At 42.3% G+C, this 24508-nt stretch overlaps 1 protein-coding gene and 1 long non-coding RNA gene across 2 annotated transcripts in view; one reads left to right on the forward strand and one right to left on the reverse strand.

Annotated features, from left to right (window-relative positions):
- The window catches only part of KCNB2 (potassium voltage-gated channel subfamily B member 2), a 372379-nt gene that overhangs the window by 128905 nt on the left and 218966 nt on the right, over positions 1-24508 (forward strand). The gene's annotated exons all lie outside the window — the stretch shown is intronic.
- On the reverse strand, positions 1298-22810 carry LOC143782793 (uncharacterized). The gene is made up of 3 exons (XR_013217050.1): positions 22722-22810; positions 19651-19752; positions 1298-1398 (listed from the first exon to the last, which is right to left on the reverse strand). It is a non-coding gene; the product is annotated as an uncharacterized LOC143782793 (long non-coding RNA).

Consider the following 24508-nt stretch of genomic DNA (forward strand, 5'->3'; position numbering starts at 1 on the left):
TCATGCCACATGGACTGGACCAATTTGTAACTAAATGTAGAATATATTTTAATAAAAAATAATCTTTTTTTTCCCTAAACACATTTATTCTTTTTTTGCCTTATTTGTGTAGTGGTTGTGCAATGTTGACTGCTGACATGCAGTAATTCATAGCGTTAATCTGTGTATCTGAGAAAGGATCTTGGATATTGGAGTGAGGAGAATACAAAGTTTCATATACAGCGACATCCATGTTCATGGATGTATGGGTTTAGCTGGTTGTATAATTCTCTGTGTGTAGCTCCATTCAAGCTGGTCACAACTGTCTCAAAGCTCGTTAACACGTCAGTATTTGGTCAGTATTTTGCATCAGTATTTGGGCTCATACTCACTTGCAAGAAACTCGGATGAGTCTCGCACGGCAATCCCCGGCGCTACACCTGGCACTCAGGAGCAGAGCGTGCGGCTGCATGTATTCCTATGCGGCCGCAAGCTCCGATCTGAGTGACGGCAGCAGCGCCGGGTTTTAACATGCGAGACTCATCCGAGTTTCTCCCAAGTGAGTATGAGCCCTTTGTAAGTCAAAACCAGGAGTGAAACTTACAGACAAACACTATAATTGAAAGACTGACACCTGGTCTGTGTATGGAGACACCCCTGGTTTTGGCATACAAATACTGATCAAAAATACGGATGTGTGAATAAAGCCTCAGAGGACATTCTTATTCCTTCTTATCTTTATTGCCCCAAATCAAGTCTCTGATGGCATCGCTTAACTTTATTAGTTGTCTAAAATCTATATATATAATTGTCTAAGGGTTTTTCCGTCTGTCTGTCTGTCTGTCTTTCTGTCTGTCTGTCTTTCTGTCTGTCTGTCTGTCTTTCTGTCTGTCTGTCTGTCCTGGAAATCCCGTGCCTCTGATTGGTCGAGGCCGCCAGGCCTCGACCAATCAGAGACGGGCACAGCATGGCGACGATGATGTCATAATGGTTGCCAAGGCGACGATGATGTCATAAAGGTATACTACGGGGACATGCATATTCTAGAATACCCGATGTGTTAGAATCGGGCCACAATCTAGTATTTTTATATTTATGGTTTTACAAGAAACATCTTATATTACTGCCTAATATAGGTAAAATCATAATACATTTTCTGAATGATAATTTATCTAAATAAATTACAAATATAAGAACTAGTGATGAGTTCAGTAGATTTTACTTGCACTTCCAGTTTTTTCTTTAGAAATAAAGCTCAGCCTCTATTACTGATGAATAACTTAGAGTAGAAAATTCATACGTCTTTGTAGCAGAGGTGCACACATCTCGTAAAGGAAGCCATGGTTCCTCAGGCTAGTTTCTGTATTGGGATCTGGTACATAAACTACCGTATACTCAATCATCTTGCAAGTTTCCTGGCTGAGACATAAGACAAGCGATAGCTGATATTTTCTTATCCTAATTAGATATATATTTTAAAAGTACCTCGCAGAAAATATATTATTTCAATCTTCCTATAGAATATGGTATAACTTTATTCAAAGTCATGAAAATAAAATTCAAATAATAATAATAGTATTAAAATATAAGTTTTGCCATTAAATCTCTGGGAGGGATGCCTTAAAGAGACAATGTCTGTAACAGCTTCATCTACCATTTTGTCACATTTATCTACATAACCATAAAAAATGAAATATTGCAGTTTTCACATGTGCGGACTCCTCGTGACTACCATGCAGACTGGCTCAAATAAGGTACTTTCTTTTGTAGTGAAATTGAATGTCGTCACCTCGTTACGCATTTGTCTAGGCTCACCGTGGCTAGTACTTGGTATGTGGGCACCATACTTGGAGCTCTAATGTGGCAACAATGTGACTGGGTCTGTCATGGGGCACTGTATCTGGCACTTCAGAAGTTTCACTCTGGATTAGGAGCAGAGGCTTCTGATTGATTGTGTGGTGGTGCCCTATGGCTGGCTCTGTTTTGAGGGCAATGTTGTTGACATCAAAGGGGTTGTCCGGGACTTTTAAATTGATGGTCTATCCTTAGAAGAGGTCATCAATGTCTGATTAGTGGGAGTGCAGCACCTGGCACCCCCAACGATCAGCTGTTTATGGTGTTAGTGATGGCCAGAATTGCTCAGTTATGGAGTTGCACAGCACTGCTCCATCAACAAAATAGTGGCTTCCACCGGGTACTGCACATCCACCTCCTATTGACTTGCAGGGGGGCTTGGCCACAATTCAGTTGATGGAGTTGTGCTGTGCAGCTCCATAACTGAGCAGTTCCGTGCGCCACCGGCACCGAGAACGGCTGATTGACAGGGGTGCCAGGTGTTGCACCCCCACCAATCAGACATTGATGACCTATCCTGATGACAGCAAATCAATGTTAAAGTCCTCTTTAAATATGGAGGAATTTTTGGGCCCTGTGTCAGGCAATCTTGCTGGCTTTAAATAAGGCTTTGTGGTTGTAACTGTAATTTGGCACTGTGACTAGAAGTATGTTGGGGCATGACAGCTGTCTTTATACACAGAGTATTGTGGCTGGCTCTGAAACTAAAAATATACTTACCAGCCACAGTCTTCAGCTGTTCCCAGTGCTGCTCCGGTCTTCGCCACTATCTTGTGACTACAACTTCTGACTGACCGGAAGTGAGAGGTAATGGTCACATTCTGGCTCTCATAGTCTTATATTGAGTTGTGACTTCCGGACACTGGAGTGATCCGGTAGGTCACAACCTGGAAAAGACGACTGAAGCCGTGCTAAAAACAGATGAAAATGGCGGCTGGTAAGTATAAGACTAAGGGCAAGGAAGCCTCGATTAATGGCACCACTCCAGTGGTAAAATAAAAAAAACGTTGGAATGATGCTTTAATAGTATAGGCATACACTTATACACTGTTTATGACTTTGTCCGGACAGGATAGTTTCTCTTATTGATGTTATATTTGCTTTTATAGGCAGCTTGAGATTTTTTAGTACTCAGAAGAAAGAATCCTCTGTTATCACACATATAGCACCTATGTGGTCATTGAACTAAAGACTATAAATTGTCATGTAGCAAAAGGTCTTATAGGATTTTATGAAACAAATGAATAGGACCGTCTTGTGGGTATGGTACATTTTCCCAACATTACGTTGGTCTTTGCAATAAACCACTTCTGTAAACATGTTGACATTGCTGCGGCACAACAGACCACATTTGCTTCCCAGGCCAAACATTGGCAGGACTTCCATGGCTGGGCGTACGGTTATAACATCATGTGATATGAATAATTCAGCTTTAGGTCATTCTGCTAAAATGGACACGAGGAAGATACACATGTCTCTATACAGAAAAACTCCCAACTAGCAGCAGTTTATCAGTGTTCTGCTTGTATGTTTCTGCGTCGTAGAACAGGTTATGGGATTACTGTAACCTGCACTAGTATGCGATATAATCCTGTATATAATGAAGCATAAGGTTTAACCCAGCGGACGTTGACAGTGTGGGAGGTTGTGCACGGAGTCTGCAGAACAGATGGATTTGATGTCAGGGCAACGCAGTGTGAGGAAAGCCTTGTCTGTCAGTGTGCATCACCAAGAGAGATCTCAGTAAGGCTGATTTCTCAAGTGTCTTTGCCATACGGAGCCAGTTTCATGTGAGTCTCTTATCTTTCCCATTCACTTGGTATAAGGATGCAGCATAGACCTCCCACCTAGAATTACCTTTAAGAGTAGGAACACACGATCAGTAATCGCTGCGGGTTGGACGCTGTGTACTTGTGCAGCATCCAACCCACTGCGTCCAGCTGTTACAGCATAGTGGATGGGATATCAAGAAATCCTATGACCACTATGTGTCCAGAGACGCCCGGGGATCATCCGTGGAGATGGACATGCGGCGTGTCTCTCCAGACCACAGCATGTCTATTTATCTTGTGCAGACGCGAGCCTCCGCAAGATAAATTTCACCCATAGAATGTATTGGACACGGTGACTCTGCATGGCTCAGTGAACACATGCTGATTCACCGTGTCCAATAGATGGCAGCACTTTGGAGGCAGCGAACATGCGCTGCATCCAAAGCGTTACCAATTTCAGATTGTCTGCACCTACCCTAAAGCCTAAGTATTGTCTATAGGTTACTATGTACATACCGGTAGTTTTGAAAGTTTAAAGGTTATGGACATATTTGTGGGTAATGTTTTACTTAACCTTCTAGTGACGGAGCTAATTTTGTCCATCATGACCAAGCCAAATTTTCGAAATCTGACCAGTGTCACTTTGTGTTAATAACTCTGGAACACTTCAATGGATTCCACTGATTCTGAGACTGTTTTTACCTGACATATTGTACTTCATGATAGTGGTAAAACTTGTTCGATATGAGTTGCGTTTACTTGTGAAAATATTGCAATTTTAGCCAAAATTTTATTTGAAGAAATCACAATTTTCAAACTTTCAATCTTTATATCCTTAAACCAGTTTGGCACACTGTATAAAATAATGAGTAAATAACATTTCTCATATGGTCTCTTTACATCTGCATGATTTTTCAATGATTTGATTTTGTTAGAAGGGTTGAAAGTATAGCAGCAATTTCTCATTTTTTTAACACATTTGCAAAACCTGTTTCTTTAGAGACCTAATCAGATTTCAATGGACCATGAGGTAACACCCCAAAAGAAGTACCATTTTAAAAACCGCACCTCTCAAATACTTCAAAACTGCTGTCAGGAAATGTTTTAGCCCTTCACATGCTACACAGAAATTAATGCAAAGTGGAATGAAAAAAAATAAATAAATTTTACCTCTAAAATGTTGCTTTAGCCTCAATTTTTTCACTTTTGTAAGAAGTAACACCAAAAAGTGGACATAACAGTTTGTTACCTCCTTTCTTTCAAGCACAGCGATACCCCACATGTACTCAAAAAAAATTGTTTGGAGAAACTGCAGGGCTCGGAATGGAAATTGCACCATTTCAATTTTGAAACACAAATTGGCTGAAATAGATTGTGGGTGAGATGTCACATTTGCAGTGCCCCTAAGAAATCCACCCAACTGATCACATTTTGAAATCTGCACCCCTCAAGAATTTTATCCTGGGGTATAGTGAGTATTTTGAACCGTAAGGTGCTTCACAGAATTTGATAACATTAGGTTGTCATATTGAATATGTCTTCATTAGTGATGAGTGCAAGTGCTTGCTACTCGAGTTTGCATCGGGTGCTCGGGTATGCACTGTGTATCGCGGGTGCTCTAGTGACATGCTCAAGGCCCACCCTTCATGTACCCAGAGTAGCTGGGACCATTGAGATTTTCAGACTCTGGGGGATGTTATACCTTTAACCCCAAAATTCCCGATCTCTGTTTTAAAATGGCGATGAGGGAATAAGGCCCCTTAGTGGCCACCATTTACTGCGTATCGGCAGTTGTTAAGGGGTTAAAAGGAATCTGTCAGAAAGTGTTTGCTTTTTAAACTGAGAGCAGCATGATGTAGGAGCTGAGACTCCGATTCCAGCAATGTGTCACTTGCTGATCTGCATGCTGTCATTTTAATAGAATCACAGTTTTCCCTGCTGCAGATCTAGTAGTGCTCAAATGCTGAGCCCTGTAATACTCCACCCACACCAATGATTGGCAGCTTCTTGTGTACATTGTACATAGGCAGAAATCTGTTAATCAGTGATGGGGGTGTGGTTACACAGAGCAGGACTAGGAGGCACAAGTCACCTAGTCCTGTAGTGATAATCTCCTACTGATAAAACACTGATTTTATTGAAGCAGCAAGACATAGCCTAGTAAATGGCACATTACTGGAATCAGGCTCTCAGCATCTACATCATGCTGCTCTCAGACTACATAGCAAAAACCTGCTGATGGATTCCTTTTAGATGCATGTATTTGGGGCTGGAAAGCATTTTTGCAGTAGGTTTATATTAAAAAAAGCTTTCTTTGGATTCTACAGGATCTATGTACCAAGTCTATAGGCAGCTGAAGTATGGCATTCACAGTGCAATCAATTTAAAAAATCTCATCTGTTTTGATCTGTAATCCGTATTTCTCCTCTCTTGGAACAATTTTAAAAGCTACTTTATTATCAAATCAAGTTTAGCTTTGATCTATTCATAACTAAGTTTAGAAGGCGCACCCGGATGAAGCTAAGGGCGAAACGCGCGTCGGGGCGACAGGGGCACGCCGAATCACCCAGTACCAAGGATCTGCAGCCTTCATTCACTTACAAGTTACGGCGGTGAGATAACCTATACTTTGCACTTTACTCCTTGTAAATCCTGTATCTGCATGTCGGGATAGCATAGTATGTATTCCCCATAGGGGCACAGTGGATTTTCTTATATGCACAATAACATGCATCAGGTTGATCTGGCTATACAATATATCTTATTCAGGTTTATTGTAATTGTTGTTTACCTTCTGCTTTTAGTAGTGTGGCAATGAATATTATGGCAACGCATATTCCTTTTTAGGGTATTTTCGGCCCCTTGGGTATCTTTTTGTAATATAAGTTCTGTAACCTTGTTTTATTGATTTTTTGATAGCAATATATAGTTTTTTAGTGATAATCTCATGGTTCTCTTCTTTGGACTCAGGAGTTAATACAACTGTTTGTCCATGTTGTTGTTTCATTATCTAAAGGTAACAGCATTTTCTCTACCATATAAAATGTTCCTGTATTTTAGAACACTGTTACTACTGAATTATTAATGTATTATTTTGGCTCCTACCCTGTGTAGAGTTTTAAAGGGAATGTTTCATCTTCGTAATAGGTATAATTGCAAAACACAGTAAACTAGGAACCAGAATACAGCTCAGACCCTCCAGTGCTGAACTGCAGTGCATGGCTATCGGCGGCAGACAAGGCCCATTGATGATGCATAAACTGTAGATCCAGGGTTGAAAGGCGTCGGTTCATTCACTGTGTCAGCAAAAATCAACTGCAATTATTATCTTTGAAGAAAAAAAGTCAAGGTCAGTAGAAATTGCTTCCCTAGTGACATAGTAAAATGATGTACACAGAGATGTAACACACAGGCTTTGGGGATCCTGTAGGCTTCAGTTGTCCTTCTAATTCCTCACCTGTCCTTCACTGTTTGCAGAGTTTCTTCTTTCAGTTGGATGTTGTTTGATGAAGCACATCCACCCGCATGTTTCTCTCTTATGTGACTGATTAATCTGGGGACCCCTTTTCCTGCTGTTATCGAATTAAAATGCTCTGTAAAACGCACAAGCGGGGCGTTTTTCCAATATAATGGAAACCACAAGGACAAAATAAAACGTATACAACAAATCGCGTGTGGCAAGAGATTAAGTCCCGCCTTACGTGTGTTATTCCACCAATTTTTAGAGATTTGCTGGTCAAAATGTATGGGCAGAAAGAACAACAGCCACACCTAAAATTACCTCTCGGGATACCCTTTTGTAACCAATTGCTAGACTCTGCTACAATCCGATTATGTACCAATATGTCTTTTAGATTTTTGGTCCTCCTGTTGATGACTAAAGGACCCCTAGCTATTATTTCTGAGATACCCTCCTCTTTTTCCAAGGCATGCCAATTCCTGTTATTTGCCATTCTAATTTGTCTAATCTAATGGGCCAAATTCAAAATTAAAGATAAATCTTTTTCCTCTTATTTGAATATCTTTACTTTTGTCAATAGACTTCCGACCTGTAGGGGGTAAGTCTGAAATTTTTGCCCTCTCTAGGGCCCTATCCAGAAGCTTGTTAGGATATCTTCTCTCAGAAAATTCTTTAGATTGTGCCACAAAACGCTCACGATCATTATTGATCCTTTTGGTCCTTGAAAACTGGTTATAGGGTATCGATTTTTTTACATGAAAGGGGTGAGCACTATCAAAATGCAAGAGCGAGTTCGTGGAGGTAGGCTTTCTAGAAACTTCTGTGTTAATCCTCCCTTCAAAGACCTTCACCTTAACATCCAAAAATTCCAGTTCCAACCCCCCATATACAGAGGTAAAATACATATTCATGAAATTTGACTTGTTCAGATAGTCCACAAATTCCTGGAATATCTCTCCTGATCCATCCCGAACAAAAAAGATATCGTCCACAAATCTGAGGAACAACTTGATGTGTTTCAGAAGGTGGGTCCTCATGGAATAAACATATTTTTCCTCAAAAACTGCTAGGTATAGATTAGCATAGGTAGATGCAACGGGCGTCCCCATCGCAGTACCTACCCACTGCATGTACCAGGTATCCAAAAATTTGAATGCATTATGCTCCAAAATGAAACAAATTCCTTCACCAATAAAGTTGTTAAACTCTTCGCTATTGTTAGTACTTGCTAATATCATTTATATAGCATCTACTCCTCCAGTTTGGGGAATTATCATGTACAGGCTTTCTACATCTATTGAAGCCAATGCAAAGCCATCCTGCCAGTCAAATTCACGTATGGCTGCTAAAAAATCACCTGTGTCTTTAATGTAGGCGGGTACAGTTTTTAGAAGTGGGCATAATAACCAATCCATGTACTGGGACTGGGGCTCAGTGAGTGACCCTATCCCAGACACAATTGGACTACTGGGGGGAAAGTAACGGGACTTGTTAATCTTCGGTATGTGGTACCAATGAGGTTTACATGGGAACTCAGACAACAACTTCTCAGCTTTTTTATGAGACAAAATACCCTTCTCTACTTGTGTCCTAAGAAACATTCTCAATTCATTTTTATATTCAACAGTTGGATCATTTTTTAACGGACAATAAGTACGGCTATCTGATAATCGTTTACCAGCCTCCTCCAGATAATATTCTCTCGTCAAAAGCACAGTATTCCCCCCCCCTTATCAGCTTTCCGAATTATAGTATCATGCCAACTTCTTAGACAGAGCCTTACGTTCTGCTTTGTTCAAATTCGTGGTCATCCTGGGATCTAACAATGCTTCCACATCCCTCACTACCTGTTCGGCAAATAAATCAATTGTATTACCTGGGGAAATCGGTTGTATGTATGAGGACTTAACACCTCCCATAAATTGGGTCACCTGTAAATCATCATCTGGAACAACAGCCCTATCAGATGATTCAGTCAGACTACATAACAATAATGCATCTTCTCTAACTGAATTTAAAGGGTCATCGGCGCTGTTACCTGACACCATAAAAGCTAAGCGTCCCACAGAATATGGTTTTCACCCTCTGCAGCAATAGAGTCTTTTTGTTCAGATAAAGCAAAAAAATTATGTAAATTAATTTTTCTAATAGCCTTATACATATCAATCTTAAAGTCCACCAAATTATATTCCCCCGGCAAACAAAAACCCAAACCTTTGGATAGCAAAGATATAACTACAGAGTCAAGACATATTCTGTTAAATTAACAACTTGATCACTACCAGACTGATCTCTATAGTCTATCTCCAGGAGACCTGTTTCCTTTTTCGTATTGCTCCTGCATTTCTTCCTCCTACGTCCTCGTCTGATTTTCCTCCTAAAGGGGTTCCGGTGCCAACACCAACAGCTATTTGTGGGGGGCCAAAGAAATGTCCATCCCCTCATTCACACTCGAGTCAGAATCAGTGGTCAAATAGTCTTTTTTATTCCTTCTGAAATTATTCTTTTTATAACCAGAATTAAATCTCTTTTTTTTTTTTGTCAAACATTGTTTTTATTCCACAAAAAATATTACCAGTATCAAAAGTCATTTTTATCACGGATAAACGTATCCCTTTTCCTTTGCTTCATTTCTATTTGAATAGGTATTCATTTCTTACCCAATTTATTATTGAAAGATGACCACCGGCTATCCGTGTAACGGGAACGTAATTCCTTTTTAATTTGATGAAGTTCGATATTCCCCTCAATATAATTCTGGTTATTATATTTTAAAACCAATTGCAGAAGATCCTTTGAACACTGCAGAAATATTGTCCCATTCAGTCAAAAATTATGTGATTTCCAAATAAAGGACATAAAAGGGACGGTGAGTGCCTTTGCCACTTCTTCTTGATATTTGCATTTGGAGTCTCACTTTTTGACTTTGGTGGTGTGGCACCCGAGGTCCTGGAGCTGGCATCTATCATAGTTCTGGAGTAGCACAGATGTGCCTGGCTGTTCTGACCACTCCTTTTTTTGATTCTTTGATGAAAAGTAATGCTAGCAACAAATTAATTCCAAGTCAACAATGTAACCAGGATCATTTTCCATTAGATAAATGTGTGGTGGTCATGAAAGTAGTACGAAGCCAAGTCATGTGCTTATAAATCATTGTGCCCAGTATATTAGTGAAAATGTTTCTTTGTGTGTTGCAGAACTTTATTTTCTATTACAGAAAAAAAAGTGATTATTTTTTGCCATATTACAGAAACTTGCATCTAAGTCACCAATCGCCATGTCTAGAAGCCTGATCACAATATACTTTGCATTCCTCTTTTGAATCAGCGTAAAGGCTTCTGTAATCACAGGACTTTATCAACTAGCAAACTCATTTTACAGGAACCTAAATAGTTGCACATTTTCCAGTTCTTGTAAGATATATAAGTTATTCTTATTCTCTGACTCTCTATCTGCTTCAGCATCTGGTATCAGCAGGGAGAAAGTAAAGGACTGCAGTAATTCAGCATTTTATATCCTGCCTCATATTAAATGAATGGAGTATATAGTAAATGTGTAAATGCAAATGTATGAAGCTGAGCAGGTATTATTCACCATAAAAGACTCACCCCCCCCCCCCCCGACTCACCCCCCCACCAGTGCCGCCGCCACATTCAACTGTACCGGCTGGTAAAGTTGAATGCAATGATGGAGGAGAGGGGGTCTGCTGACGCCCCCTCTCCCACCATTCCCCGCTCTGCCTCTGACACTGCGGGTGCACGCGCACTCATTGTGTGCCAGGCAATGCAGCAGCAGCCGCCGAGACAGGAGCAGGGAGCAACGCGGGCACGAGGAGAGGTGAGAAGTGTGTTTTGTTTTGTTTTTTTACTGGACTGTGGGGCCATTCTCGGGGGGGAGGAGAGATGCGGGCTGTGCTGTATATTACTATGTGGGCTGTGCTGTATAATGCTATGTGGGCTGTGCTGTATACTACTATGTGGGCTGTGCTGTATACTACTATGTGGGCTGTGCTGTATGCTGCTAAGTGGGCTGTGCTGTATACTGCTACGTGGGCATGCTGTATACTGCTATGTGGGCATGCAGTATACTGCTACATGGGCTGTGCTGTATACTGCTACATGGGCTGTGCTGTGTACTGCTACGTGAGCTGTGCTGTATACTGCTATGTGGGCTGTGCTGTATACTGCTACGTTGGCTGTGCTGTATACTGCTATGTGGGCTGTGCTGTATACTGCTACGTGGGCCGTGCTTTATACTGCTACGTGAGCTGTGCTGTACACTACTGTGTGGGCTGTGCTGTATACTACTGTGTGGGCTGTGTTGTATACTACTACGTGGGCTGTGTTATCTGTCATGCGGGTTGTGCTATATACTATGCGGGTTTTCCTATATACTATGCGGGCTTTGCTATATACTATGGGGGGTATATTATATTCTATGGAGGAGGCAGTGTTATATACTATGTGGCTGTGTAATATACTATTGTGGGGGTATATTACATTCTATGGGGAGGCTGTGTTATATACTATGGGGGTATATTATATTCTATGGGGGAGGCTGTTTTATATACTATGAGGGGCTGCATTAAATTCTATGGGGGCCTGTATTAGATTTTACGAGGGATGATTGCATCATACTCTTTGATGGGGCTGCATTATATTCTGTGGGGAGGTGGGCTGTATTATATTGTATTCGGGGCTACATTATATTCTATGGGGGGCTGTATTATATGTATATTCTTTGAGGGGTGATTGCATCATACTCTATGAGGAGGCTGCATTAAACTATGAGGGGGCTGCATTATATTCTATGGGGTGGCTGCATTATACTTTGGGGTGGCTGCATTATACTCTGGGGTGGCTGCATTATATTCTGTAGGGTGGTGGCTGCATTATACTGTATGTGGGCTGCATTATACTATATCAAGGACTCTGGGGAATACATTATACTATATGAAGAACTATGGGGTGCATTATACTATGGGAAGTGAATTGTACTACATGGATGACTATGGCGGTGCATTATACTATATGGAGCACTATGAGGAGTGTATTATGCTATATGCAGGACTGAGCAGTGTATTTTAATATATGAAGGACTATAGGGAGTGTATTATACTATATGGAGGACTGTGGTGCACATTATAATATATGGAGGACTATGGGGTGTATTTTACTAAACAAGTAAAATGCTGCATATTCAGATTGTTTTTGCTGGAACAAAAATCCTTGTTCTCAGCAGCACATCGCCGGTGTAAACTGTAGATGTGCTGCTGATAACATGATACTGTATGGTGATCTGTTAGTGATCTATTAGTGATCGTTCCGTCCCATCATTATTCCTCAGCTGGTGGAAAGAGGCCGGGAAACAAGCGTTGAACAACTTCAGTATTGTCGATCAAACTCATTTAGCGGCCTGAACTCAGCGCTTGTAAATACAACCGAAATGCTTTTGTGTGATGTGCAATATGTTAGCATTTGGGGCCCCATTTTAAACTTTGCCTAGGGCCCCACTTTGCCTAAAACCGGCCCTGCCTACAAGTGTACAAAGAGATATTATACAATCACCATGTGGCAAGTGGCCTGTGTAACTTCAAATGCCAGGGCTGAATTTTAGTCCCAGTCCAGCCCTGCATGTTGTAGTATATTATGGCGTACAACTTGAAAGAGATGCTTCCAAGAAGAACAATAGAGGAATAGCACACAGGGACCTCTCAAAAGATTTTGGTTACTAAAACAAACAATTTTGTTGCACTGACAGGTTTGCTTTAAGGTCACGTTCACACTTTGAGTATTTGGGCAGTATTTTATCTCAATATTTGTAAGTCATAACCAGGAGTGGGTGAAAAATGCAGAAGTGGTGACGTGTTTCTATTATACTTTTCCTCTGATTGTTCCTCTTCTGATTTTGTCTTATAAATAGTGTTGAGCATTCCGATACCGCAAGTATCGGGTATCGGCCGATACTTGCGGGGTATCGGAATTCCGATACCGAGATCCGATACTTTTGTGGTATCGGGAATCGGTATCGGGATTAATATCAATGTGTAAAATAAAGAATTAAAATAAAAAATAGGGATATACTCACCTCTCCGGCGGCTCCTGGACTTTACCGCCGTAACCGGGAGCCGTTGTACCTAAGAATGCGCGCTTGAAGGGCCTTAGATGAGGTCACTGCGCTCTGATTGGTCCGTAGCGGTCGCGTGACCGCTACGCGACCAATCACAAAGCAGTGACGTCACCTAAGGTCTTTCAAGCGCTTGAAATACCTTAGAAGACGTCACTGCTTTGTGATTGGTCGCGTAGCGGTCACGCGACCGCTACGTGACCAATCAGAAGCTGCGGACGTCTTCTAAGGTATTTCAAGCGCTTGAAAGACCTTAGGTGATATCACGGCTTTGTGATTGGTCGCGTAGCGGTCACGCGACCGCTACGGACAAATCAGAGCGCCGTGACGTCATCTAAGGCCCTTCAAGCGCGCATTCTTAGGTACAACGGCTCCCGGTTACGGCGGTAAAGTCCAGGCTGCGTCGGAGGGTGAGTATATCCCTATTTTTTATTTTAATTCTTTCATTTACACATTGATATGGATCCCAGGGCCTGAAGGAGAGTTTCCTCTCCTTCAGACCCTGGGAACCATACAGGATACCGTCCGATACTTGGTGTCCCATTGACTTGTATTGGTATCGGGTATCGGTATCGGATTAGATCCGATACTTTGCCGGTATCGGCCGATACTTTCCGATACCGATACTTTCAAGTATCGGACGGTATCGCTCAACACTACTTATAAATACTGCTGTAAAGTAATGACCAAATACTGAATGTGTGAACGTGGCTTAAATGAAAGTCTCCATTTGTAAAAATAGAATACAATGGGGATGAGTTGACCTTTATGAGGAAACATGACAGTAATTTAGAAACATGCTCTTGACTGATTCATCCATTGCATAAAACGTAAATTACCTAATATGATTATCTGGGTTAATGTCAAGAATCTTTGCCCCATGTTATGGTTTAGAGTTCATGCTGTAAGGAACATTGTAATTATTTCTGTAATGTGTTAGAAAAGTTTATATATAGCATGTTTTGGTGCATGAAATGATTTTCATCACGGCCACAGTAATGGAATTAAGTGCTCCAAATCTATTTTTACGTTCCCCCTGGGAAGCTTCCATTTGTAATCTATGTGTCAACTAAATATTTAACAAAAGAAAGAAAACTTTCCAGCATTTAATTTGCTCTACCTCCTCGCGTTCTTCTTGGTAGTCAAGTTTAGGATCCAGTAACATAGCACTTTAATCCCTTTTTTGTGTTATTTCTTTGATTTGGAGGAAGCAAATTAATAGTCTTTCAAAATAAGCCTAAGGCTACTTTCAAACAACTTATCAAAATTCTCATTAAAATTTAAAATAAAAAAAATGCAAGCTGTTCAGCGCACTGCAGCACATTAACTGCGGGCTACAACATTGTCATCTGTTTCCAAAGATCCACTTATAGGTATGTACTTAGGTTTAATTACTTGAAAAGAGTTCAATTAAGCTTACTCTCCTCTCCATCTTCAGAGGTGGGCCTTTTAGGTGCAGGGTTACACATTGTGGACATCAATTAACCTTAAATTGACTTTGCACTGAACTCATGCAAATTTCACATTTCAAGTTACTTTCGTAATATTAATAATTGTCTAAGGGTCAGTTCCGTCTTTCTGTCTGTCTGTCTTTCTGTCTGTCTGTCTGTCACGGATATTCATTGGTCGCGGCCTCTGTCTGTCATGGAATCCAAGTCGCTGATTGGTCGTGGCAAAACAGCCACGACCAATCCAATCAGCGACGGGCACAGTCCGGCGGAAAAATGGCCGCTCCTTCCTCCCCACAGTCAGTGCCCGCTCCGTACTCCCCTCCAGTCTGCCCTCACACAGGGTCAATGGCAGCGGTAACGGACCGCGTTATGCCGCGGTGTAATGCACTCCATTACCACTGCTATTAACCCTGTGTGACCAACTTTTTACTATTCATGCTGCCTATGCAGCATGAATAGTAAAACGATCTAATGTTAAAAATAATTTAAAAAATAAAAAATCGTTATGTACTCACCGTCCGTTGGCCCCCGGATCGACCGCTATGTCATCATCTCACGAGACCGCAATGCACTCTTGACACCGGAGCGCACGAGCAGCGTCGGTAACCGCTTCGCTTGGATCCGGGGCTCCAGAAGGTGAGTATATAACTATTTTTTATTTTATTTCTTTTTGTAACAGGGATATGAAGCCAACATTGCTATATACTGCGTGGGCTGGGCAATATTCTACGTCGCTGGGCAATATACTACATGGGCTGGGAAATATACTACATGGGCTGTGCTATATACTACGTGGCTGGGCAATATACTACGTGACTATACAACGTGGGCTGCGCAATATACTATGTCGACTGTCCAATATACTACGTGGGCTGCGCAATATACAACGTGGGCTGCGCAACATACAACGTGGGCTGCGCAATATACAACGTGGGTTGCGCAATACACAACGTGGGCTGTGCAATATACTACGTGGGCTGCGCAATATACTACGTGGGCTGCGCAATATACAATGTGGGCTGCGCAATATACTACGTGGGATGCGCAATATACAACGTGGGCTGCACAATGTACAATGTGGGCTGCGCAATGTACTACGTGGGCTGCGCAATATACTACTTGGGCTGGGCAATATACTACATGGGCTGTGCTATATACTACGTGGCTGGGCAATATACTACGTTACTATACTACGTGGGCTGCGCAATAAACTACGTGGGCTGCGCAATATACAACGTGGGCTGCACAATATACAATGTGGGCTGCGCGATATACAACGTGGGCTGCGCAATATACAATGTGGACTGCGCAATATACTACGTGGGCTGCGCAATATACAATGTGGGCTGCGCAATATACAACGTGGGCTGCGCAATATACAATGTGGACTGCGCAATATACTACGTGGGCTGCGCAATATACTACGTGGGCTGCGCAATATACAACGTGGGCTGCGCAATATACTACGTGGGCTGCGCAATATACTATGTGGGCTGCGCAATGTACAACATGGGCTGCGCAATGTACAATGTGGGCTGCGCAATATACAACGTGGGCTGCGCAATATACAATGTGGACTGCGCAATATACTACGTGGGCTGCGCAATATACAATGTGGGCTGCGCAATATACAACGTGGGCTGCGCAATATACAATGTGGACTGCGCAATATACTACGTGGGCTGCGCAATATACTACGTGGGCTGCGCAATATACAACGTGGGCTGCGCAATATACTACGTGGGCTGCGCAATATACTATGTGGGCTGAGCAATGTACAACGTGGGCTGCGCAATGTACAACGTGGGCTGCACAATGTACTACGTGGGCTGCGCAATATACTACATGGGCTGGGAAATATACTACATGGGCTGTGCTATATACTACATGGCTGGGCAATATACTACGTCACTATACAACATGGGCTGTGCAATATACTACGTCGACTGCGCAATATACAACGTGGGCTGCGCAATATACAACGAGGGCTGCGCAATGTACAACGTGGGCTGCGCAATGTACAACGTGGGCTGCGCAATATACTACGTGGGCTGCGCAATATACTACGTGGGCTGCGCAATATACTACATGGGCTGCGCAATATACTATGTGGGCTGTGCAATATACTACGTGGGCTGCGCAATGTACAACGTGGGCTGCGCAATGTACAATGTGAGCTGCGCAATGTACTACGTGGGCTGCGCAATGTACTATGTGGGCTGCGCAATGTACTATGTGGGCTGCGCAATATACAACGTGGGCTGCGCAATGTACTACGTGGGCTGCGCAATGTACTACGTGGGCTGCGCAATGTACTACGTGGGCTGCACAATGTACTGCATTGGCTGCGCAATGTACTGCGTTGGCTGCGCAATGTACTGCGTTGGCTGCGCAATGTACTGCGTGGGCTGGGCAATGTACTGCATGTGCTGCGCAATGTACTGCGTGGGCTGCGCAATGTACTGCGTGGGCTGCGCAATGTACTGTGTGGCTGTGAAATATACTATGTGGGCTGTGCTATACACTACGCATACATATTCTAGAATACCAGATGCGTTAGAATCGGGCCACCATCTAGTCTAAGGATAAAAATGGATTGCACCATCAATATTCGAATGTGTAAGTGTGGTGACTGCTACAGGTTTTTTAAGGAGGGGAGCTCTAGTTATTTTTGTCTTATGGTTGGGGTATAAATCCTCAAGGGGTTAATTCATGCACAATTAAATCTGCGATTTTAATGGAGATTTGCTAGTTAGAGTTTTTGTGTTTTGAGAAGTGCTGTAGAATTGAGAACCATAACCAGGAGATAATAAGCTATATATTAATTAGAATGAGTTTGTATTAAAAAAAAAATACATCTCCTGATTATTAGGTCCTTTCCTCTTTGCATTTTAAAAAACGATACTGACCTTGAGGAGCGGCACCAATCCTGCCATCAGTACTGCATCCGCTGCTTTGATGGACACAGAGTTTTCCATTGTAGAGAGTGGGTGGCTTCTTAGAGGAAGCACCACTCCATAGTTTTTCCTTTGACTCCCAGTCAATCAGAAGTTGTGGTCATAAGATGGTGGAGCGGGACCAGAGCAGCACCAGGAAGATCTGAAGATAGCGGGTGGTGGGTGATATCAGGTGCAGGGACCTTACGTTAGTAGCACCACTCTAGTGCTGAAATTTAAAAAAAATGCTGGAGTGGTGCTTTAACAGCTTCAATGTTTTCCGAACAAGACATTGGGGGAACATAGCCTCGAGGTTTGTTAGGAGTCGAGTTCCCACCGCTGCACAGGGGGAATCTCGAACCATGTCTGCTGCGGTCTCCCATTCTTCTCCAGCCGCAGTGGAGTCTTGCTCAGTCTCACTCTGTGCATAGGGTTACTGCTGCTTTTCCAGCTTCTGCCATTGAAGCCAGTGCTGGGCAGCGGCGAGCAGACGCTTTTGGGACTAAGTCCTGCTTTTCCCCTTCTGATCATGCCCAGGGCAAGATCTCCCGTTGGAGATTGAGGGTCACATGCTCAGATACTGCAGCAGATCTCATTGGTCCTCCAGGAAGGTCCTGAAGGTGCTCAACTTCTGTGGCAGCCTCCCATTGGTCCTTCTGGGAAGGTCCTGTACATGCTGCAGCTATAAAATGTTCGCATGACCGCACGACCATGCGCTAGTGTAAACTTGTAAACGTGTGTGTGTTGATGTGTGAAAGTCATTCATTAATTATCCCCTCCCTTGTGTATGACTGCTCGCGTAAGGTGGATGATTGCTATCTAGCGCCCGACTTAGCCATCAGCACGTAACACACAAAACAGCGTCTAATTGCTGTGACCGCCAGTGCCGTGCCGAGCGCTTTCACAGTGCTTTCCTGACCCAAGCCTGGGTGGTTAGTGGCGTCCGCCAGTTCGGCACCGCACGCACTCTCGTGCATCTTTATTATTATTTCTTTCACTCTGACACCCCAGTTGCGGTGTCGAGTGCAAGAGGTCTATATGAACTCAAATCCTGTGTCTTGGGATTGAGTTCTGAGACTCCTTGCTTGCGCTCTTGGTGCGGTACCACAGCCCTGTGACGCAACAGGGTTCGCTTCCTTCACACAGGGTGAAGTTAACCTGTACCGCCATATAGTCAGTCATTACTTGGCAGCAGGTTCCATCTCTGCACGGTGGACCCCGGGCTGCGAACACACCTTACTCTATCTTTCTTATTATTTGGTGCGTTCCGCTAGCCCTCACAAGGTGATTTCTGGAATGTGCCAAAATTCAACTAATGGCAGTAAAGTTAGGCTGCTTTCACACTAGCGTCGGTACGGGGCCTTCGCACTGCGTTGGCCCGACGTACCGACGCATACTGTGAAAAAAATGCCCGACGTGGGCAGCGGAAGCAGTCTTACGACGCTTCCGCTGCCCCATTGTAAGGTCCAGGGAGGAGGGGGCGGATACGATGTGCAAAGTTACATATAATGTTTTTTTGTGCCGACGGTCCGCCATAACACGACGCAACCGTCGCACGACGGTTGCAACGTGTGGCACTGCGTCGCAATGCGTCGCTAATAAAAGTCTATGGAGAAAAAACGCATCCTGCGGGCAACTTTGCAGGATGCGTTTTTTCTCCACAACGACGCATTGCGACGTACAGTGCCCGACGCTAGTGTGAAAGTAGCCTTAGGTGCATTTTGCATCTACAACCAGGGGCTTTTCATTACATATACTATGATTCCTATACACCACCATTCATCACATGAGGGTTAAGTGTATTTTTTGCCTACATCTGGCTGCTATGCATCCACATGACTGCCCTTTCCTATACAGTTGGACACTGCATATAAATGTAAATTATGCAGTATGCATTTTTGTCACTGAGTCCCCATGGTGGAAGGATGCTTAGATATCCATCTTGACTGGGACCACTGTCGAGCACTCACCGCCTCAGCGTACTCACTCAACAGTGGGCACATTCGCAGTGTGTACATAGCCGAAATGACATAAAATAACAAAAGTCATTGCTTTCCAAATAAATCCCATACCTCTATAGTGCTGACTTTTCAGGACCACGACTAGTTTTGTCTTTTCCTTCCGGCAGTAGAACATGCCATCTACTCATGTTGTCACTGTAGCCAGTCATTTACCTGCTGGGAAGAAAATAGACTGGTTAGGGAGTACTAGAGTTGTGGGAATTGTTTTCTTATTTTATACCATTTACTAAATTTACCCTAATTATGTCTGATCCCAAAAACTCCTTTAATGAAAATTCAACAGTTCATAACAACATATAAAGTTTCTAGTTTAATAGAATTAAAAGATGATATTTATGACCCAGATACTTTTCTCCTAAGCAGCAATCCTCTGCTTGTCACTTTTACATTTTTAGCTTTCATCTTCACAAGTTACGGTAAGTCAACAATATTTTATGAGCTAAGTTGAATATTTTCTTTTCCTACAATACTTCATTCGAAAAGTGATATAATATGTGAAGCTGCCTTGTCAGATCCTGCATTCTCCATTAATTAAAATGAAATGCTTTGATATTTGAGTTAGACATCCTCAGTTACTCTGAATAGATAGTATAAGTTATCACAATTCCTGGACAAACTATGTACAAGTGCTTCAAAATAAATTAAAATATCATAAAAAAGTTAATATATTTCAGTTCTTCAATACAAAAAGTGAAACTCATATTATAGAGTCCTTACAAACAGAGGGATCTATTTCAAGTGTTTTCTGTTGATGTTGATGATTATGGCTTACAGCTAATGATGAGCGAGTATACTCGTTTCTCGGGTTTTCCCGAGCATGCTCGGGTGGTCTCCAAGTATTTGTTAGTGCTCAGAGATTTAGTTTTTGTTAATGCAGCTGCATGATTTACGGCTGCTAGCCAGCCTGAGTACATGTGGGGGTTGCCTGGTTGCTAGGGAATCCCCACATGCATTCAAGCTATCTAGCATCCGTAAATCATGCAGCTGCGTTGACAAAAACTAAATCTCCGAGCAATAACAAATACTCGGAGACCACCTGAGCGTGCTCGGGAAAACCCGAGCAACGAGTAAACTCGCTCATCACTACTTACAGCCAATGAAAACCCAAAAGTCATTATCTTAGTAAATTACAATAATTAACTAAAAACATCTGCAAAGGCTTCCTAAGAGATTAAAAAGGTCCCTTAGTCTGTTTCAGTAGGCTCCACAATCATGGAGAAGACTGCTAACTTGACAGATGTCCAGAAGGCAGTTGTTGACACACTCCACAAGGAGGGTAAGCCACAAAAGGTCATTGCTAAAGCAGCTGGCTGTTCACAGAGTGCTGTATCCAAACATTTTAATGGAAAGTTGAGTGGAAGGAAAGTGTGGTAGAAAAAGGTGCACAAGCAACTGGGATAACCAAAGACTTGAAAGAATTGTTAAGAAAAGGCCATTCAAAAATTTGGGGGATATTCGCAAGGAGTGGACTGCTGGAGTCATTGCTTCACACGGATGTATCAAGGACAAGGGCAACAAGTGTCGCATTCCTTGTGACAAGCCACTCATGACCAATAGACAATGCCAGAAGGATCTTACCTGGGCCAAGGAGAAAAAGAACTGGACTGTTGCTCAGTGCTCCAATGTGTTGTTTTCAGATTATATTAAATTTTGCATTTCATTTATAAATCAAGGCCAAAGAGTCTGGAAGAAGAGTGGAGAGGCCACAATCATCCAAGCTGCTTGAGGTTTAGTGTGAAGTTTCCACAATCAGTGATGGTTTGGGGAGCCATGTCATCTGCTGGTGTAGGTCCACTGTGTTTTATCAAGACCAAAGTCAGCGCAGCCATCTACCAGGAAATTTTAGAGCACCTCATGCTTCCCTCTGCTGACAAGCTTTTTGGAGATGGAAATTTCATTCTCCAGCAGGACTTGGCACCTGTCCGCACTGCCAAAAGTACCAATACCTGGTTTACAAACAACAGTATCACCATGCTTGATTGGCCAGAAAACTCGCCTGACCTTATCCCCATAGAGAATCTATGGTGTATTGTGAAGAGGAAGATGAGAGACACCAGATCCAACAATGCAGACGAGCTGAAGGCTGCTATCACAGCAACCTGGGCTTCCATAACACCTCAGCAGTGCCACAGGCTGATCGCCTCCATGCCACGCCGCAGTGATGCAGTAATTGATGCAAAAGGAGCCCCGACCAAGTTTTGAGTGCATTTACTGAACACACATTTCAGTAGGCCAACATTTCAGATTTTAAAATTATTTTTCAAGCTGGTGTTATAAAGTATTCTAATTTACTGAGATAATGACTTTTGGGTTTTCATTGGCTGTAAGCCATAATCATCAACATTAACAGAGATAAACACTTGAAATAGATCACTCTGTTTGTAATGTCTCTATATAATATAATAGTATCATAATATGAGTTTCACTTTTTCAACTGAAGAACTAAAATAAATTAACTTTTTAATGATATTCTAATTTAGTGAGAAGCACTTGTATATATCAATCCTAGCAATGTTTTCCATTATGTCCTGTTGATCGTTAATTTAAACAATCTTACATCATAACCCCATGTGACAGAACATGAAAAGAAAAGGGAAGTTTATCGAAAAAGGCTAGGGCATATGATGACTGATTTTTTTTTTTGTTTACTGTCAGCATGCTGCGTCTTCTCTCTGAAATCAGATGACATTCACCCATTCAAGTCTATGGGTGCGTGGGAAACATCAGACGGCACTAGGATGACATCTGAGTGCAGTCTGATTTCTGCGGACTCACAAAATGAAAAAGATAAAGAAATGTTTTTTTCCCATCTTCTCATCTGAGAGAATTAGCGTACACTATGCTGACACTCAGATCAAACCCTGATCAGTGTCATTAGCATAATTTACCCAGTTCTCTAGAATGAGAGTCTACGGATGTGTGACCCTAGCCTTACTATGACTTTATATCTAAGCTTCATTTCCTTATCTTACCAAAGATCCCACCTATATAATAAGAGGATATTCTCTATAGAAATAAAAAGAGTATAAAGAGTAACTCTCATCTACAGTTTTTATAATCCGTGGGTCCATGTACTGAGACCCCCCAATGATTTCTCAAAAAGCTGCTAGAGTGCTGCTCACCATACAGAAGCGCTGAGATTCCTCCTGATCTATTGAGCCAGGTCACCACTCCACTGCACAATGGTTTTGTAAGTCATTGATCGTGGTGATCTCAGAACCTGGGCTGCACCAATCAGCATGTTAGTTAATAGTTATCATCAAATTTAAAATATAAGAGACAGATAATCTTTAAACACTTTACTAAAATGTCCATTTTATGACATACTAATTCAATATGACGTTTTGTTCATTGAGGGTTGCAAGCAGAGACCAACACCGATCTTAAATGGATATGCAATCAGAAAATAACCTGTACTTTAAATCAGATTTTTGTCTTATATGTATTTTTTTAAATGTTTGGCAATTGTCACTGTGTTATGAGTTGTGTATAGAGCTTACACACCTGACATTGTAATCCGGTCTCTGAGGATAATGAGCCTGCTGAAAATTCTTCCTGAAAAATCAGGAAGTTTAAGTTTAAAATATTCCCAGCAATGACTATATAAAATGTTATGTATAAGCAATATAAAGGTTAATCATGGTATTAATTGTTATTACGCAATTTCAATATCTCTGATTGCTGCCAGTAAATAGAAGCATTATTTACATTGTAGAAATGTCCTCAATACATCCTACTGTTTCAGCCTCAGTGTTTGCTAGTACAGGGAGCTAAAGGGGTTGCCAGTTTCTAGAAAATCTTGGACCTTGGCTGCTTAAGTGTCTAGTATTGCTTGCGACACTAATGTCATATTGACAGTGCGGCAGCCAATCAGTGAGATTAGCATTCCTCAGGGGCGTGTTCTGTCTGCAAGGGCAGAGCCACTGAGCTCACTGATTGGCTGCCATGCTTAAGGAAAAGCCCAGCCACTGAATACGTACCTCCTGTAGCAGTGCCATTCCGTCAATGTTGGCACCACTGTTTCTGGTGGTGAAGTTACATTATTGTGTCACGTGACTGCTGCAGCCAATGAGCAGCCACTCGTCAGCTGCAGTTTATTAATAGGCTGTCAGGCCGGCCGTCTGCTCTGATGAAATATTAAAGGCTTCAGCAGACAAAACAACAATGTCATGTCACCACTGACTACAGCGGCACCGATATTCCTGGAGTTGAGGCTATACACTGCTTATATTTTAATTCAGGTCCTGAGCTGATTAAGCAGCGGCTGGCTAGTAGTGGACAATCCCTTTAATAATATAATAGCTTCTCCTATGTTATTATCTCTAAAAATTCTACTCCTTACTCCATTTAAAAGGGGTTGTCCGCTATTACCACAACTGCTTCTTAACCTAAATGTTGTGCGCTGATAAAATGATAAAGCCTACACTCACCTCCCGTGCCGCCTCTGTTCTTGTGGTGACAGCACTCATGGTCCCGGAGTTGTGATGTGGTGGAATGAAAGGTGATGCCCGGCGCCCATTCAGTGCTGGTGTCACTGTCTCCGCCTTTGGACAAACTGAACATGAAGAGGAAGTCTGGGTTGCAGCTGATCCCTGGCTTCCTCATAATGTTCGGGCCCTGGCGTCATGTGTCAGAACACCGCATCACAGCCCCGCGGAGGGCAAGTGACGACACGCCGGGAACGGCTCCAGCACAGGAGGTGAGTATAGGCTTTAGACAAAAAAAGGAAGTAAAGGATTCACATGGCCGTATAGATAAAAAATATGTAACTTTATTTCACATGGTTAAAAAAAAAGTTGTCTAGACACATAAAAACCATTGCCCATTCTGACCTGCGTTTCTGGCCGAAGCCCTTAGTCATAGAAATTTTTTTTGTCAATTTTCTCCGGTGTTCAACGGTATTGGATCC

Source organism: Ranitomeya variabilis, chromosome 6 (assembly GCF_051348905.1).
Source record: "Ranitomeya variabilis isolate aRanVar5 chromosome 6, aRanVar5.hap1, whole genome shotgun sequence".
Lineage (NCBI taxonomy): Eukaryota > Metazoa > Chordata > Amphibia > Anura > Dendrobatidae > Ranitomeya > Ranitomeya variabilis.